The sequence below is a fragment of the Lactuca saligna genome, chromosome 4, assembly GCF_052625555.1.
Source record: "Lactuca saligna cultivar CGN05327 chromosome 4, ASM5262555v1, whole genome shotgun sequence".
Taxonomy (NCBI): domain Eukaryota; kingdom Viridiplantae; phylum Streptophyta; class Magnoliopsida; order Asterales; family Asteraceae; genus Lactuca; species Lactuca saligna.
This window is the reverse complement of record NC_136420.1, coordinates 214,256,544-214,275,925: the sequence shown is the minus strand read 5'-3', so window position 1 is coordinate 214,275,925 and position 19,382 is coordinate 214,256,544.

Below are 19,382 nucleotides of genomic sequence, written 5' to 3'. Positions count from 1 at the left end.
ATGCCTGTTGTATGAGCTTGTAGACTTGCATGCTAGTACTGATCAGTCAGTGATAAGATGGTTTGATTACGGTATGTTTGGTTCTGATTACTCGATGCTCAAATGTTGCTTGCCTTGTGTATTTAGGAGATCTAACTAGCTTCATCTAAATAGTAAACAAATATGTAAGTTACATATTATGGGAACTAAATATTTTTAGAGGGTTAGGTTTTAACTCTATTGCGCAACTCTTGTTTGAGTCCAGCTGTTGTAGTGTGAGACCTCTTATTTGAAGAATAATCTATATTTAGTGATATGTAATGGTATTCGTCAGCTAGTTAGAGGAAGTTAGCAGGACTTCCTTCTGCACCTGATACCAGAGAGTAGTGTGGAGTTTGCCCTAGAAAAACCTAGGATGAGATCTAGTGCTGGGAGCCTTATCTGTGGGGGAAGGTTGTATGGAAATAGAGTAACTTGGTTGAATCAAAGTAATTCTTGAGGGAAGTACGAATAGATGTGGAATGTAGTATAGGCTCGTACTACTGGAAGTAGAGGATTTGTATTCAATTCAAGGAAAGCTGCGATGAGACTAGGGAGCTTGAGGAGTGTGTGATTCTCATATATATACATATATATATATATACATATATATATATATATATATATATATATATATATATATATATATATCGATGTGTGTGTTATGATGGTTTATATGGTCAATTTTCAGTATGGTGGTATTGTGGGGCATACCTGTTAGCAGTTTTGGTGCCGGTGAGGGTTCAGGCTCAGGATCTAGAGTTGGGCAGCTCGATAATCGGACTATGGAGTTCCTCTCATCTATGATTACTCATAGCATTCATTCTTGATCAGAATCTTGTGATCTTTGGCTCGGTCAAGGAGGGTATCTTGGAGGTCTTGGATGAGCGATTGATCTTGTTTTGTTCTGAGATGATGGCACTAGCAAGAGCTCAATATTTGACATTACAGGAGTTCCGGGCTTGTAGAGCTCCAGATTATCATGGGGTTAAGGACCCCATTGCAAGTAGGTGGTTGTTAGCAGATTTTTCTAACGCTTTCCGCACCAATCGTTGTCCTGAAGGGGACAATGTCAGATTAGCTTCCAGCCTTTTGATGGACAGGGAACTAGACTGGTGGGAGGAGGTAGGGCATGCATTATCTGATGATGCAGTTGATGTGATGACATAAGATGATTTCTCGACTTGGTTCCGAACTGAGTTTTCACTGGTAATCGAGGTGCAGCAGTTGATGTGGGATTTCAAGGAGAGGGCACTTCTGGTTTCGCAGTATGTGCCGGACGAGCAGATGAAGAAGGCCCGATATCATAAGATGTTGAGGGGCAACATTCAGCAGTTTATGAGCCGATCTAGTTGCAAGACGCTGTAGGATATGATAGCTCGAGTTAGGGAGATGGAGAGGAAGAGGAAGCCAGATGAGTTTCAGACATCAGGGGGTTCGAGCAAGAGGCCCAAGGTATTAGATTCCAGATCGAGGGGCCATCAAAGTCATAGCCGTTGTGGCAAGTGTAGCAGGACGCACAAGGGACCTTGTAGGAGTGGCGGTGGTGGTGGTTCTGGTTGCTTCAAATGTGGCCGAACGGGTCATTATAACAGGGATTGTATTGTTACCACCAACCAGGGATCTGACCTGATTTGCTTTCATTGCAATCAGAGGGGCCACAAGAAGGCCCATTGTTCGAGTTTGAATTCAGCAGGATCGGTGTCAGCACTCATTCATGCGATTCTTCGGATTACCGATGGCATGCAAGGCCGGGCAGATGCACCTGCAGCAAAGAGCAGGGCTTTCCAGCTGACAGCGGAGGAGGCGTGTGTAGCTCCCAATGTTTTGACGGGTATGTATCTTCTCTTTATCTCTTTATTTATATTCAATTGCTTGCTTATGTTTATGTGTTTTATTTTTAGGATCGTTCCTCGTGAACGGTATTTCTGGTCTAGTGTTTTTCGATTCGAGGGCTACCTGATCCTTTGTATCGCTTGTGCTTAGCAAGAGATTTTTTGGAGCTCCAGGGGAGCTGGATTTGTCCTCTTGATGTTGAGATTGCTGATGATAGGACGGTTCGGGTTGCAAGGGTTCATAGGGGTTGTACCCTTCAGCTATTCAGTGATCAGTATCCGGTTGATTTGGTTCCCATCCCTCTACGTGGGAACAAGGTTATTGTGCGCATGGATTGGTTGAGCCCTAATGGGGCAGTGATCGACTATAAGCAACAGTTATTTTGGGTTCGAACCCCAAGTGGGGGAGAGTTGGTGATTCATGGTTAGAGATCGCAACATAAGTCGATTATGTGTTCTGCAGCGAGGGCCAGACACTATCTTCATCAGGGTTGCTCCGGTTTCATCGCCTATGTCATGGATACCCGAGATAAGGGTAAGGCGACCGTGGATGATGTGTCGATTATGAGGGAGTATTCAAATGTGTTTCCGGAGGATTTTCCTGGGGTACCTCCGGAGAGGCAGGTGGAGTTCAGGATTGATCTGGTTCCAGGTGCGACTCTGATAGCCAAAGCACCGTCTCGGTTGGCTCCTCCCGAGATGAAAGACTTATCTACACAGCTGCAGGAGCTGTTAGACAAGGGATTTATTAGACCGAGCAGTTCGCCTTGAGGAGCAACGATTCATTTTGTAAAGAAGAAGAAGGATGGGTCTCATCGTATGTGTATTGACTATCGGGAGTTGAATAAGGGAACGGTAAAGAACCGTTATCCCCTCCCGAGGATTGATGATCTTTTCGACCAACTTCAGGGTGCATCTTGGTTCTCCAAGATTGCTTTGCAATCAGGTTACCATCAGATGCGGTTCAGGGATTAGGATGCGCAGAAGACAACTTTTCGAACTCGATTGGTCATTATGAGTTTGTGGTGATGCCCTTTGGGCTCACCAGTGCTCCATCTGCGTTCATGGATCTCATGAACCGTGTGTGTAGACCGATGATGGATCCGTCTATGATAGTATTTATTGATGATATTTTGGTCTATTCCAAGACTCAGGAGCAGCATGAGGAGCACTTGAGGGAAGTGTTAGATACATTGAGGAGGGAGAGATTTTTCGCAAAATTCTCCAAGTGCGAGTTCTAGTTGCGCGAGGTGCAGTTTCTGGGCACCTTGTCAACCAAAAGGGAATTCTAGTCGATCTGGCCAAGGTCAAGGTCGTAATGCAATGGGAGGTTCCTGATGGGTTTTATGTACTCTAACGTTCCTATGGTGCACAAACAACCCTAATTCTTTGGATCTAAGTTTTCTCTAATTATACATGCAACATTTTTTTTTTCCAAAGCATAAAGCCTAACTAGCATGCAAGGTAACATTTAAATCATAAAAAAAACAATTAGAAGAGTACCTTGGGTAGTAGCTTTCTTGTCTTTGACCTTTAGGAGCCTAGAACCTCAAGTGTGATGCCTCAAATGTCTTATAACAAACCAAGAATAAGAGAATGGACTTGAGAGAGAGGCTTGGGAGCTCAAAATCGGCTAGCAACTCTTAATGTGCATGGGGTAACCGATTTTAGGTGTTAGGAGTTTCTTATATAGTCTAGGTTTACATCCATGCAAACCCTAACCCATGATGACCCTTCATATTTCATAGGCCCTTTGGGCAAAATCTTAATGGACTTGCATATAGGTTTAGTCCAACTCTAATCAACATGGGTCATGAGTCTAACTACAAGAATTACTAATTTACTTAATCAGTCTCCGTAACTTTAATTAGTTTCTTTTGATCACTAAATTAATACCAAATTGATTCTTGATCAATACTAATTAAATAATGTGATTTCTCAATTAATATATTATACTTATAATATATTAATAAATCACAATAACCTCTTCTTCAAGTATCAATCCTATAAAATTGTTCCAAAGTGTTACAACCCAAATGGACCATGCTATTATCGGGTCAAGTACATACCAATTATAGTTATGGGCTTAGACACCTTGTAACGACCGAAAAATACAACCAATTTAAATTTTTCAAAAACATCCTGATTTCATTAAATTGTTTACAAAAAGGTTTTCAATACAAATCATTTAGAGTATTCCCAGAATCACATTGCTACAAAATCATGAGGAGCGGTACGATCACGCCTTCGCCTTGCCATAGTCTCCTGAAGAACCTGAAAAACATTAAACCACAACTGTAAGCCCGAAAGCTTAGTGAGATACCCCCAAGATACCAACCACACATACGCCCTTCCAGGCTAAGACCTTCTGGTCCCAAACATATAAAACATACATAACATAACAGAACGTAGAAAAGCCATGCATATCGGGTCCACTGTGTGACTGGTCCGCCGTATCGGGCCTTCAGTCCACCGGATCCATCCTCCGAGTCTGGTCATGTCCTTCGAGTCTACAGTGTGGTTGGTCCGCCCGCACTGGGCCTAGAACTCACCTGGTCCACTCTCTGAGTCTACAGTATGACTGGTCCGCCCGCATCGGGCCTTCAATCGGCCTGGTCCACTCTCCGAGCCTCGGCACGTCTGGTCTGCTCGCGTGGGGCCTACAGCATATCCAAACTGCTCGTTGGGCCTTCAGAACAACCGGTCCGCCCTGAGTATCTTGGCCTACAGCACAAAGCAGGACCGCCTCAACCCATCTCCAGTCCAAGCAACCATGTACACATAAACATATAATCATATAACAGTTCACATTCAAAAAAGCCGATCTAGCAGATCACATAGCATAACATACTCTAAGCAGGATACCGACCTAACAGGTCATTAGCATAGCATCTCCCTATCTCTCAGGATACCGATCTCAATCATGTCTGTAACATATACCGTCCTAACTCTCAGGATGCAAGCATATCACAACAATAAAAATAATAACAACTACCCGGATCTCAATCCGATAAGGGCCAGCCTTAGTGCCTTAGACCCTGTTGATATAGTGAGGATAACTCACCTCGAAACTGCCGGCTGAAAGGATAAGATCCCGCTGCTCCAACCCTGACACGAAATCCTCCACTGAACACCGAAACATTCAATTCAATAAATACCCTTAATTACCAAAATACCCCTGGAAGACAACTGGTCAACCTTGGACAAAGTCAAAGTCAACCCCTGAGTGACCCTACTCGCCGAGTCAACCCGATGACTCGCCGAGTCCCTATGCTCAGAACTTCCCTCCATCAGTGACCCAACTCGCCGAGTCACCCCAAGACTCGCCGAGTCCAACAACACTGAGTCCACTTGCACCCAACTCACCTAGTCATCCCTTAACTCACCGATTCTCGACTCAACCAAGAAATATTGGGACTCTTCGACAAGACTCGCCGAGTCCAAGAACAGACTCGCCGAGTCCAAGGCTATCTTCAACCTACTCGCCGAGTTGTTCTTCCAACTCGCCGAGTTCCAGGCCATCTGCAAGCAACTCGTCGAGTCCACCCATGTGACTCGCCGAGTCAACCCGATCTAAATCAATTCAGAAGCACTCCAGGCCATGCACTTGATCCAAAACATAGATCCAACCTCCTACAATCCATCCATCACGTAAAGTGGCAAACTTTACGTGAATCTAAAGAGATCTAGGCCTTATTCACCTTAGAACCAAGGTTTGGGACATGATAGCTCCATTAACAACACAAGAATAGGGGCTTTAATGCTCTTAAGATCTTCTCCACTCCAGATCTGAGGTAGCAACCTCAGATCCATCCTTCAAACTCAAGATATCACACAACTAAGCTTCCCACACAACCCCAAAATGAGAATCTAGGAAAACACAGCCCAAGAACGAAAGTATTACCTCCAAAGAATGCCTCAACAGCAATGAAACTCGAATCCAAGCAAAGCCCTTTGATCCAAGCCTCTTCTCCTTCAAGATTTCTTCAACAACCACCTCTCCAAGCTCCAATTGCTTAACAATGGGGGTTCCTCCACGCAATTAGGGTTTCTGGGACTCAAGGGGGATCAAGGAGGCTGTGGAGGAAACATAATGATCTTTATATAGGGCTCATTCCCCGGATTTAGGGTTTTCTTCGCCCAACACCTACTCGCCGAGTCCATCTTTGGACTCGCCGAGTAGGCCATTTGACACGCGACCAAAGTCGCGACCTGACTCGCCGAGTCCATCCATGTGACTCGCCGAGTTGCCCTCTAAAACTTACACTTTTAACCCTTCAACTTTACTCTTGCGATTCCGGGATGTTACAATTCTCCCCCACTTAACTTAGGCTTTGCCCTCGAAGCTTACGACAACTCAACACCAAAATACTCCCACGACGCACCACCTGGCTTTAACCGGACCAGGTTCCTCAAGGCACAACCATAGAAACCAGAAGCTCGCTTTCTCCTTTCATACGGTGTCCCAACCACCTACTCAACCCGGGCACCAGCTGTACCATCCGATAACCGCACTCAACAAACGAGAATTACCCATGATGCCTTACTGCTCCAATTCTCATTTTTCACTTGAATCATATGGCTAGAAACCATGAACTATCGGATCCCGGATCTGAATCCCACTTTATCCATCCCATGACAACAGAAAGACCCATTCTTCAATTTCCGGAGCAACTCCCCCGAGTTCTCCTCTCGCAATCACTCACACGTGCTGATCTAGCTCTGGCACCCTCAGGTTTGGAAAACTCGATACACTGATGATATCCTCCAAACATCCTTCCAGGATGAACCGCTAATACATACCCAAAACCCTGATCAGAATCTCACTGAGAGTCCAAGACTCTCTCCCTGCATCCCTTCCGAACCCCTCTCCCTGGCTCTACGCCTGCGGAATTCCCTCCGCGCCCTGAGCAGACATCTCAAGTCGAATGAGCTTTTATTCTACTGCCGCAAACACGCTACTCAAAAACCATCGACGGACCACTCCAATCATAACTCTACACTTCCGTGAATTCGCACTCCCTTTTGGAATTTCATTCCTCCCTCTTTCCTTACCGAGGAAACCACTCGTCCGCCCTGTCACCATGACAGGTACTATGGGGCTCACCCCACGCTACACTACCTCTTTAAAGCGTACCCGGCATCCATACATTACCACTAATCCGACTCTCATCGCAGGGACTCTCAAGCCCATGCACTACCTTCACTGCTCAAGATCGCTACCCGGGGCCAGACCTCCCAATGTAATCACACTGCAACATACGCAATACATGTCCTCGAACCGATCCAACAATACTCGCAGAGTCTTCAGCATGACTGGACCGCCTCCCCAGGCCTTCAGCCAATCTGGACCACTCTCAGAACCTTCAGCCAATCTGACTGAACCGTCCTCCGAGCCTTCGGCCTGACTGGTACGCCTACCGGCCTTCAGTCTATCCGGACCGCTCAACAATCATTCATCATTCCGAGCTATCTCTTCGGGAAATCCTCCCATGCATATCATTCTATCCCTCTAGGGGTTCCGAACACTATCTCCATCATACATACTCGATCCCGGCCTGCTCCCAGGCCTTCCACAATCAAATGCCCTAGGTCTGTATTCCGCCACGCATGCCTATTACTCACTTATACGAGCCTGCCCTTGGCTGATAGAAATACCGTTGAATTCCCAAGCAGCTAACCAACCTCTCGAGCCTAACGACCATCCGGAGAATTTCCAATTCTCCCCCACTTAAGACACTGACAATAGCCACCGGTCGCCATCACCGATCTCTCAAAGCAACCTTGCAGAAAGCCAACACTTACACGCACAATGTTTCTCCCCGGTGCTAACAACTTCCATAAAAATCATGTTTCCACACTGAACAACCCGCTCGAAAGGAACCCAATCTTCAAATATCCATCCCTCAGACTGCAGAGGCTACCTGACATTCAAACCAACGCCGCATCCGCCACTAATCCTCACAGAGATAATCTACAATAGCTCGAAGCACTAATCCATAACCATATCGATCCTTCAGGGAACAAAGGATACCAAAACGAAATCTCGAACACAACTCGCCAAACCCTCAAGGAACAACGGATACCACACGAAAACCTGAAACGCAATTCCATAACCATCCAACTAGACTAGCAGATAGCGATACTCCACAATAATCATAAATAATCAAGACAACAGGAAAGAAACATACCCGCAACACCAAACCGAAAAGCACGACCCTAAGCCCTTGGGGGCTCCGCTCCACCCCGACTTCCACCTGTGATCCTCAACGTAGCCGGTGCTGGAGCCCGCACCGGTCCTGCAGCAAGCTGTGGACAGTTGACCCTCAAATGTCCAACCTGATGACAATGATAACATATCCTCAAATCCCGAACCGGCACTGACTGCCGACAATCCCTCGCATAGTGTCCCTCCTTTCCGCACTTGCGGCATACTCCACCGGACCGAAAAACTCCGGCATGACCCCTTCCACACTTTCCACAGACGTGGCTACCCTGATCTCCCATCCTGGAATCAACGGTCTTAGACCGTTTCGTCGCCGGCTGCGACTGAACCGGAGCTTGCCTCAGCTCACGCATCTGCAACTCAATCTCTAACGCACGCCGCCTGGCGGCCTCCTGCAACTCCAGCAAGGTCTCGCACCTCTGCACAGACACACACTACCTGATGTCTCTGTTTAGCATACTCAGATATCGGGGACATCTAAGCCTGCTCCGAAGTGAACTCAGGGCAAAACATCGCCCTCTCAGTAAACATCCTGGTGATTTCCATCACCGACTCCGAATCCTGTTTCAGCTCCAAGAACTGCTGAGCCAACCTCTCCCTCTCGACATGCGGAACATAACGAGTGCTGAAGATCTCTCTGAACTGATCCCATGAAATCACAGCCCTCTACGCATCCGAGTACGACCCCGTGATCAATCTCCACCAATCCTTTGCCCCGAGCCTTAACAGGTTCAGAGCGCACCTCACCCTCTGATCAGTAGGGCATGAACACGTGAAGAAACATCCCTCCACATCTGATAACCATCTCATAGCAACGATCGGGTCCTAAACTCCATCAAAAGTGGGAGGCTTCGTATTATCGAAGTCCCAATACTGAAAACCTCTACTAGCTCCTCCCCCTGCCACTGCTACAACTTCTGTAGCCGCCACGGCAGCCGTCTCCATGAGAGCTGCATAGCGCTCATCAAAATACTCCACCATGGCGGTCTTGATCGACCCAAACAACTCCGGCAGCTCAGCCCGAAACAATGCAACAACCTCATCATGCAGGATCTCACGAATCCTAGCATCCAACTCGTGCGTACTCATCTGACTGACAACCTCGGGCTGTACAGACCCACCCGGAACTCCCTCTCCTGCTCTTGATCCTGACCCGGATCCACTCCCAGCGTGCCCTGAAATCTCCATACTGAAAATAAAACACCAAAAGCTCAGACATTTCCCACTATCCCGGGAACCAGCTCTCATCCCAACCCTAGAGGTCATGGTTTCCCTGATACGCGTATGGATCCGTGCTTTCAGTAGTACGGGCCCATACTACCTTCCACACCTACCCATATTTGTATGAAGTACTTCCACAACACCCTAGCGACATACATAACAACGCTCTATCCTCACAACTAGAGGAACACTAGAAATCTCTCACAAGAAAATCCTAGGCTAGCAGGCATCATAAATCAGGCAACACATCGAGAAATCCTGAAGATCGCTAGCCTAACTCTAGCATGCTATTCTATCAAAGCTCAAGAAAAACAATATCATGTATGGTATTTTGGGGTTACTTACTGGCTCCGGCTGATCGTACCTCCGCATCCTCCTTTACTTATTTTGAAAACCATTTTAAATTCTCTTTTGAAAACCCTCCTCAATTTGAGACTGGAGTCACACAAGTGTTCCTCCAATTCACTCAAACCAAGGCTCTGATACCAACTTGTAACGACCAAAAAATACAACCAATTTAAATTTTTCAAAAACATCCTGATTTCATTAAATTTTTTACAAAAAGGTTTTCAATACAAATCATTTAGATTATTCCCAGAATCACATTGCTACAAAATCATGAGGAGTGGTACGATCACGCCTTCGCCTTGCCACAGTCTCCTGAAGAACCTGAAAAACATTAAACCACAACTGTAAGCCCGAAAGCTTAGTGAGATGCCCCCAAGATACCAACCACACATACGCCCTTCCAGGCTAAGACCTTCCGGTCCCAAACATATAAAACATACATAACATAACAGAACGTAGAACAACCATGCATATCAGGTCCACTGTGTGACTGGTCCGCCGTATCGGGCCTTCAGTCTACCGGATCCATCCTCCGAGTCTGGTCATGTCCTTCGAGTCTACAGTGTGGTTGGTCTGCCCGCACTGGGCCTACAACTCACCTGGTCCACTCTCTGAGTCTACAGTATGACTGGTCAGCCCGCATCGGGCCTTCATTCGGCCTGGTTCACTTTCCGATCCTCGACACGTCTGGTCCGCCCGCGTGGGGCCTACAGCATATCCGGACCGCTCGCTGGGCCTTCGGAACAACCGGTCCGCCCTGAGTATCTTGGCCTACAGCACAAAGCAGGACCGCCTCAACCCATCTCCAGTCCAAGCAACCATGTACACATAAACATATAATCATATAACAGTTCACATTCAAACAAGCCGATCTAGCAGATCACATAGCATAACATACTCTAAGCAGGATACCGACCTAACAGGTCATTAGCATAGCATCTCCCTATCTCTCAGGATACCGATCTCAATCATGTCTGTAACATATACCGTCCTAACTCTCAGGATGCAAGCATATCACAACAACAAAATAATAACAACTACCCGGATCTCAATCCGATAAGGGCCGGCCTTGGTGCCTTAGACCCTGTTGATATAGTGAGGATAACTCACCTCGAAACTGTCGGCTGAAAGGATAAGATCCCGCTGCTCCAACCCTGACACGAACTCCTCCACTGAACACCGAAACATTCAATTCAATAAATACCCTTAATTACCAAAATACCCCTGGAAGACAACTGGTCAACCTTGGACAAAGTCAAAGTCAACCCCTGACTGACCCTACTCGCCGAGTCAACCCGATGACTCGCCGAGTCCCTATGCTTAGAACTTCCCTCCATCAGTGACCCAACTCGCCGAGTCACCCCAAGACTCGTCGAGTCCAACAACTCTGAGTCCACTTGCACCCAACTCACCTAGTCATCCCTTGACTCACCGATTCTCTACTCAACCAGGAAATATTGGGACTCTTCGACAAGACTCGCCGAGTCCAAGAACAGACTCGCCGAGTCCAAGAACAGACTCGCCGAGTCCAAGGCTATCTTCAACCTACTCGCCGAGTTGTTCTTCCAACTCGCCGAGTTCCAGGCCATCTTCAAGCAACTCGTCGAGTCCACCCATGTGACTCGCCGAGTCAACCCGATCTGAATCAATTCAGAAGCACTCTAGGCCATGCACTTGATCCAAAACATAGATCCAACCTCCTACAATCCATCCATCACGTAAAGTGGCAAACTTTACGTGAATCTAAAGAGATCTAGGCCTTATTCACCTTAGAACCAAGGTTTGGGACATGATAGCTCCATTAACAACACAAGAACAGGGGCTTTAATGCTCTTAAGATCTTCTCCACTCCATATCAGAGGTAGCAACCTCAGATCCATCCTTCAAACTCAAGATATCACACAACTAAGCTTCCCACATAACCCCAAAATGAGAATCTAGGAAAACACAGCCCAAGAACGAAAGTATTACCTCCAAAGAATGCCTCAACAACAATGAAACTCGAATCCAAGCAAAGCCCTTTGATCCAAGCCTCTTCTCCTTCAAGATTTCTTCAACAACCACCTCTCCAAGCTCCAATTGCTCAACAATGGGGGTTCCTCCACGAAATTAGGGTTTCTGGGACTCAAGAGGGATCAAGGAGGCTGTGGAGGAAACATAATGATCTTTATATAGGGCTCATTCCCCAGATTTAGGGTTTTCTTCGCCCAGCACCTACTCGCCGAGTCCATCTTTGGACTCGCCGAGTAGGCCATTTGACACGCGACCAAAGTCGCGACCTGACTCGCCGAGTCCATCCATGTGACTCGTCGAGTCGCCCTCCAAAACTTACACTTTTAACCCTTCAACTCTACTCTTGCGATTCCGGGATGTTACACACCTAATCCAATAGTCTCTCACTTGGATAAGTCTAATAACTATAATTGCCAATGTTCTTCAAAACCCGAGTAGCAATCGTAGCTCTCTAAAAACCAATGTCGAATCCTGACGAGCCATTTAGATAAGTGATCATATAATCCTCTATACTTCAAGATATCATGCGGACAAATACATGGAACATAGTCATACTTATTGTCCAACAGTTTGTTTCCTGATTTCTGACTTGTATAGAATTTAACTGAACACATCAATTTAGTCCTGACCAGGCCCGACACATAAGTCAAAACAAAATCATTAAAGGCCCCAAGATATCGATTTTAATCCTCTTAGGATAAAAGGAAAAGATAAAGTTTGACTTATATGCTTGTACTAGCTATCAGTTAAATCATACACAACAACACATTTTATAACTTCGAGTTATTGATGTGTTTTCCCACTATCAATAACCAACTCATAATCATCAACTCATATATCTCGGTTTGAAAATTATACGTTATTCCATGAAGTGATTCATATGAGTGTGGGTTGATCCAATACTCAAATCTTATTTCAAGAGTACTCATGAATGTTGTAGCAAACCTTTGCAATGTCTAACTCCTTAGACAATCTTACAAAACCCATTCATGACAGTCTACTTACATAGCCTACTTCCAAAGTATGATCCAATGTGGATAGTTTGAATAGTCTTATTATTCTAGAAGTTAAAACATGCAAAATGAAACAATAGTAAATAATTCACACAAGATAGTAACTTTACTTATAAATAAAACTCGTATTCAATCATCAAATTTCAATTACATTTGAGCTATTACAAGTTTCTAAATATCCATATAATCATTAAAACTAATATTGTCCTTCAGCCCAATACTACTTGCACGCAGCAAGCGCTTTTACCTAATGAGTCCCTTTGTAAGGGGATTTTTTGGGTTCTTCTCTGAAGATATCCTCTTCACTACGAGTAATCCTTCTTCTACTTGATGTCTTATAAAGTGATATTTTATGTTGATGTGCATAGATCTACCATGATCCCTAGGTTCCTTGGCTAAGGCAACTGCACTTTCATTATCACAAAAAATATCCATAGGCTCCTTTACAGCTGATACAACTCCAAGGTCTCCAGTGAAGTTCTTCAGCCATATTGCCTCCTTTGCTGCTTCGCTTGCTGCTATGTACTTTGATTCGCATGTTGAATCAGTCACAGTTTCTTGTTTGGAACTTTTCCAAGTTATTGCTCCTCCATTAAGGGTAAATACCCAACCCAACTGAGAGCGTAAATTATCTCTGTCGATCTGAAAGCTGGCGTCACTATACCATGTCACTCTCAATTCATCACTCCTACCGAGGATAAGGACCCAATCCTTAGTCCTTCAAGTACATAAGAATGTTCTTTAGCATAGTCCAGTGAGCTTTACCAGGGTTCCCTTGATATTTGTTGACCATGCTTAGAGCAAAGGCCACATCAAGGCGAGTACATGTCATAGAATACATGATCGAGCCAACTACGGAAGCATATGGTACTTGACTCATTTCTGTTATCTCAACATCTGTACTCATACTCTGAGTCTTGCTCAGTTTGGTATTGCTCTAGATAGGTAAGCCTCCTCTCTTGGAATTCTCCATGCTGAAACATTTCAACACCTTATCCAAGTAAGTGCTTTGACTAAGTCCTATTAGTCTTTTACTCTTGTTTCCCAATATCCTTATCCCTATAATGTAGGCAGCTTCTCTGATATCCTTCATAGCAAAACACTTCCAAGATAGGACTTAACCTCCTGCAAGGTTGTAATGTTGTTTCCTATGAGCAGTATGTCATCCACATACAACACGAGAAAGCTAACTATACTTCCACTAGCTTTGACATATATGAAGGACTCATCCTCGCTTCTCGAAAATCCAAACTCTTTGACTTTCTCATAGAAACAAAGATTCCATCTGCGGGATGCGTGTTTCAATCCATAAATGGATTTCTCAAGCTTACACACTCCATTAGGGTACTTTGCATTGACAAAACCCTCTGGTTGATTCATGTAAACATCTTCAGCCAACTTTACATTAAGGAAAGCGGTTTTGGTATCCATTTTCCATATTTCATAATCATAAAATGCAACTATGGCTAGCATAGCCCTTATACATTTAATCTTAGCCATTGGTGATAAGGTCTCATCATAGTCAACTCCAAGAGTTTGACTAAAGCCCTTCGCAACCAATCGTACCTTATATGTGTGTACTTTCCCATCCATGTCAGTCTTCTTCTTGAAGATCCATTTGCACTTGACTGTCTTACGGCCTGGTACATTATCAACCAAGTTCCAAACTTGATTTCCATACATGGATTGAATCTCGCTGTCCATCGCCTCTTTCCATTTAGCAGACTCGAGGCCTGCTATGGTTTCCTTGTAGTTGTTAGGTTTATCCAAGTTTACCAGTGTACTATCAATGATAAATGTGTCACCTTCAGTAGTAATATGGAAACTATAAAAATCAGGTACCTGTCTAACTAGACTGGAATGCCTCTGAGGTAAGGACTCGTCAATCGGTTCAACTGGAGTTTCCTCCTCAGTTTAAGCACTAGTGTTTGAAGTTCCTTCATCACTTAACTATTGAAGCTCTTCAAGGTCAATTTTCCTTCACTGTCCTCTTGGCATATGAGTTCTCTCTCGCGAAAGACTCCTCTCCTTGCGATGAAGACAACATTGTCAATCGGTTTATAGAAGAAAGGATTTATGTGGGTAGCCGATGAAAATACATCGCTCACTATGAGGTTCGAGCTTGTCGTGAGTCTCTCGTCTTACGAAAGCCCCACAACCCCAAACATTGATGTGGTCTAGTGAGGGAACTTTCCCTGTCCACATCTCGTGAGGTGTTTTGGAAACCTTTTTAGGTGGGACTAGATTAAGTATATGGGCGGCGGTCTCTAAGGAATACCCCCAGAATGAGATAGGTAACGAAGCTCGACTCATCATAGAACGAATCATGTCTAGTAAGGTTCGATTGTGCCTCTCAGCCACACCATTAAGCTGTGGTGTCCTAGGTGGCGTCAATTGTGAAACAATTCCACATTCCTTAAGATAGTCGTGGAACTTGATACTAAGATACTCTCCTCCTCGATCAGATATAAGCATCTTTGTCTCCCTGCCTAATTGATTCTCCACTTCTTTCTTAAATTCTTTGAGTTTTTCAAAGGTTTCTGACTTATGCTTTATTAAGTAGACATACCCATATCTACTATAATCATCAATAAAAGTCACATAGAAGTGGTTAGCATCCCTTGTGGCGGTTCTGAAGGGCCCACACATATCGGTGTATATGAGATCCAACAAACCCTCACCCGTACACAAGTTCCAGTGAAGGGTGACTTTGTCATCTTTCCAATCAAACAAGATTCACAAGTGTCATCCGACTTTAATTCAAATGACTCCAAGACTCCATCCTTTTGGATTCGGGCTATGCGCTTCTTGTTAACATGCCCAAGACGACAATGCCATAAGCGTGATTTATCCAAACTATTGGACGAATCAATATGCAATACATTATTTCCCAAGTTATCTACAACCATCGCAGTTTCATACATGCCATTGCAAGGTAATGCTTCAAAATAAAATACACCATTAAAATAAGCATTTATTGAACCAATTTCATTATTAAAAGAAAATGTAAACCATTGTTCATACACACTGTGAAAAGAAATAATATTTCTCACAATATCAGACGAGTAGCAACAATTATTAAAATCTAATTTAAACCATTACTAAGCAATAAAGAATAAACTCCAATCTTGGTGACAAACGACTTTCCCCTATTCCCCATGATTAAGTTTATCTTCCCGTGCTCCACATCCCTATTTCTTTTTAGACCCTGCAAATCAGAACAAATATGTAAACCACATCTTGTATCAAGGACCCAAGAATTAGCATGTGATGAGTTATTAGACAAAATAGTATAAATACCTGCGAATGAGGGTTTGATCTTCCCATACTTTATGGCCTGCAAGTACTTGGGGCATCTTTGCTTCCAGTGCCCTTTTTCATGACAATAGAAGCACTCTACTTCCTTTGGGTTTGAGGAGGGTGTAGCAGGACCACCTTTGGACCCACTAGAAGAGGATCCAACATGGTACTTTCCCTTGTGGCTCTTTGAGGAAGCTTTCCTCTTTTTCCCTTCCCATGTCCAATTGCCAAGACAGGGGTAGTAGGAGTAGGAGTAGAAACAACGTATTTTCCTTTGAGATTACTTTCGGCAGTCCTTAAAAGACCTTGAAGCTTTCTTAGAGTCACCTTCTCCTTGTTCATATGATAATTCATATGAAATTGATCATAAAAAGGAGGTAAAAAGTGTAGGATAATGTCAATTGCCAATTCTTCATCGAATTTGACATTCAGCTTTAGCAAGCGGTCCAAAAACCTTTGCATATTTTGCAAGTGGGCCGTGATGGACTCTCCATCCTTCATTTTGGTAGTAATCATGGAGGCTATGATTTCATATATCTCCTGCCGAGCACTTTGATGGTACCTTTCCATCAAATCCTAGTGCATTTCATAAGGCCAAAAGTCCTCATAGGACTTCTGAAGCTCAGCAGTCATGGTAGCAATCATAATACATGACACCTTTGTCAAGTCCCTCTCATGGGTCTTGAACGCGACAATTTGTTCGGTAGTAGCGGTAGATTCATCAATCTCCTTAAGATCTTTATCTAGGACATATACTTTGCCCTCACAGCGAATGGACATTCAGATGTTTCGAATCCAATCAATGAAGTTTGATCCATCAAATATGACCCTCCCACTGAGGTTCATGAGGGAGAAAGAGCCAGAAGCAGTTGAGTTTGAAGCAGTGTTGGAAGACATCTGAAAAAGAAAGACAAAGTTTAGATTAGATAAGGATCCTTAATATAACACCAAAAATGAGATATTAAGGCTAGGACCCAACACAATATTTTACAATTCGGAAGAGTGATGCCGTAATCCAATTGCAAAATATTTGAAGGTAGGTAAATGATGCTTTACCAATTTCCACCATGAAAAACAAAATTGATTATTAAGTTTTAAATGAATTGAAATTCCTAGATTCTTTTAAGATTCATTGAACTTTTTCAATGGCATGTTTAAATCTCGATTATGCCCTTTAAGTTTGTGATTGGGATATCGATGATCAAAAACAAGGTGTGAATAACCATGCAAATTAGCTTTGGTACGCTTAATATTACAAATCACCTAATCAATGTGTTAGTTAACCACACACGCTCCATTGATCCATGATTAACATCAAGCTACCCTTTTCCACACATTGTCAGTCGCAAATTAGTGTGCCAGTTAACCACACATGCTCCACTAACGACTTAACAAGGTGCAAAGTGCAATATCATGGAATACCACCATTTTCACATTTTTCTAAAGTAACTAAGATTGAGAATTTATAAAAGTTTAGTTACTTTAATAATTATCATTATACTTATTAATGAGAATTAATGTCCTATCTTACACGTTCGGCTAACAACCCTCCACCAATCAAGGAAGCGGTGAGTGAGAGTGGACACCCATTAAACCACCATTTTAGAGGCAGTAACCTTATACCCCCCCCCCCCCTTATAGACCGACTTTGTGAATGAGGCCTACTAACGGTAAGACTGACTTGTATTATACATATATATATATATATATATATATATATATATATATATATATATATATATATATACATATTATAATAGTATAAGGGTTGAATTTTAAACTTTTAAAATTCTAGGATTTAGAATTAAAGTTTCAATAATGTAACTTTTCACGTTCTAAAACTTGAGGGAAAGTTTTGTAACTTGTCAAGACTTTTGAAACTCATAACTTATGGACTTTTATGTTCCATGAATGAGACGTTTCCAATTCCAAACTTGAGGACAAGTTATGAAACCTTTCATGACTATTTGAATTCTATAACTTACATTAGTTAATGGTTTCATAAATAAAGACTTTTCATATCCCATAACTTGAGGACAAGTTATGGAACTTTTCAAGAACACATATGGTTCAAATTAACTAGTCCAATTATTACATGATGATCATTTACCCATTTGACCTAATTTGATTCATATTCAAGATAGTTTCAAATTTTACAAATAATTAGTATTTCACAAAAATCAAGTAGATATCTAAGAATTTTTCAAACATCATGTTATTGGATGGGTATTAACATTACCATATCATTAAAATCGAATTTTATGAACCAAAACAGTTTGTGGTAATGTTCCTAATCCAAAACAGGCCAAAAACTCGAAAAATCTGCCACCAGATGAGCCAGGTCGTTGAGCCAGGCTTTGGAATCGTCGAATTCATGGCAAAACTCATCCAACTCTTCGAGCCCAGGTATGGACTTGTCAAGTCCTACAGACAGTGGCCAGAAAAGTCATTTTTCCAAATTTGAAAATCACACATTTGCATCAATATAATAGAAAACATCCAAGGCTCTGATACCAATGATGGGTTTTATGTACTCTAACATTCCTATAGTGCACATACAACCCTAATGCTTTGGATCTAAGTTTTCTATAATTATACATGCAACATTGTTTTTCCAAAGCATAAAGCCTAAACTAGCATTCAAGGTAACATTTAAATCATAAAAAACAGTTAGAAGAGTACCTTGTGTAGTGGCTTGCTTGTCTTTGACCTTTAGGAGCCTATAACCTCAAGTGTGATGCCTCAAATGTCTTATAACAAACCAATAACAATAGAATGGACTTGAGAGAGAGGTTTGGGAGCTCAAAATCAGCTAGCAACTCTTAATGTGCATGGGGTAGCTGATTTTAGGTGTTAGGAATTTCTTATATAGTCTAGGTTTACATCCATGCAAACCCTAACCCATCATGACCCTTCATATTTCAAAGGACCTTTGGGCTAAATCTTAATGGACTTGCATATAGGTTTAGTCCAACTCTAATCAACATGGGTCATGAGTCTAACTACTAGAATTACTTATTTACTTAATCATTCCCTGTAACTTTAATTACTTTCTCTTGATCACTAAATTAATACCAAATTAATTCTTGATTAATACTAATTAAATAATGTGATTTCTCAATTAATATATTATACTTATAATATATTAATAAATCACAATAATCTCTTCTTCAAGTATCCATCCTATCAAATTGTTCCAGAGTGTTACAACCTAAATGGACCATGCTATTATCGAGTCAAGTACATATCAATTATAGTTATGGGCTTAGACACCTAATCCAACAGTTCTGAGGTCTCCATCTGAGATTCAAAGTTTTCTTGGTTTGGCTGGTTATTATCGGAGATTCATCCAGGATTTCTCCAAGATCGTTGTTCCATTGACCCGACTGACCAAAAAGTCGGTGACAT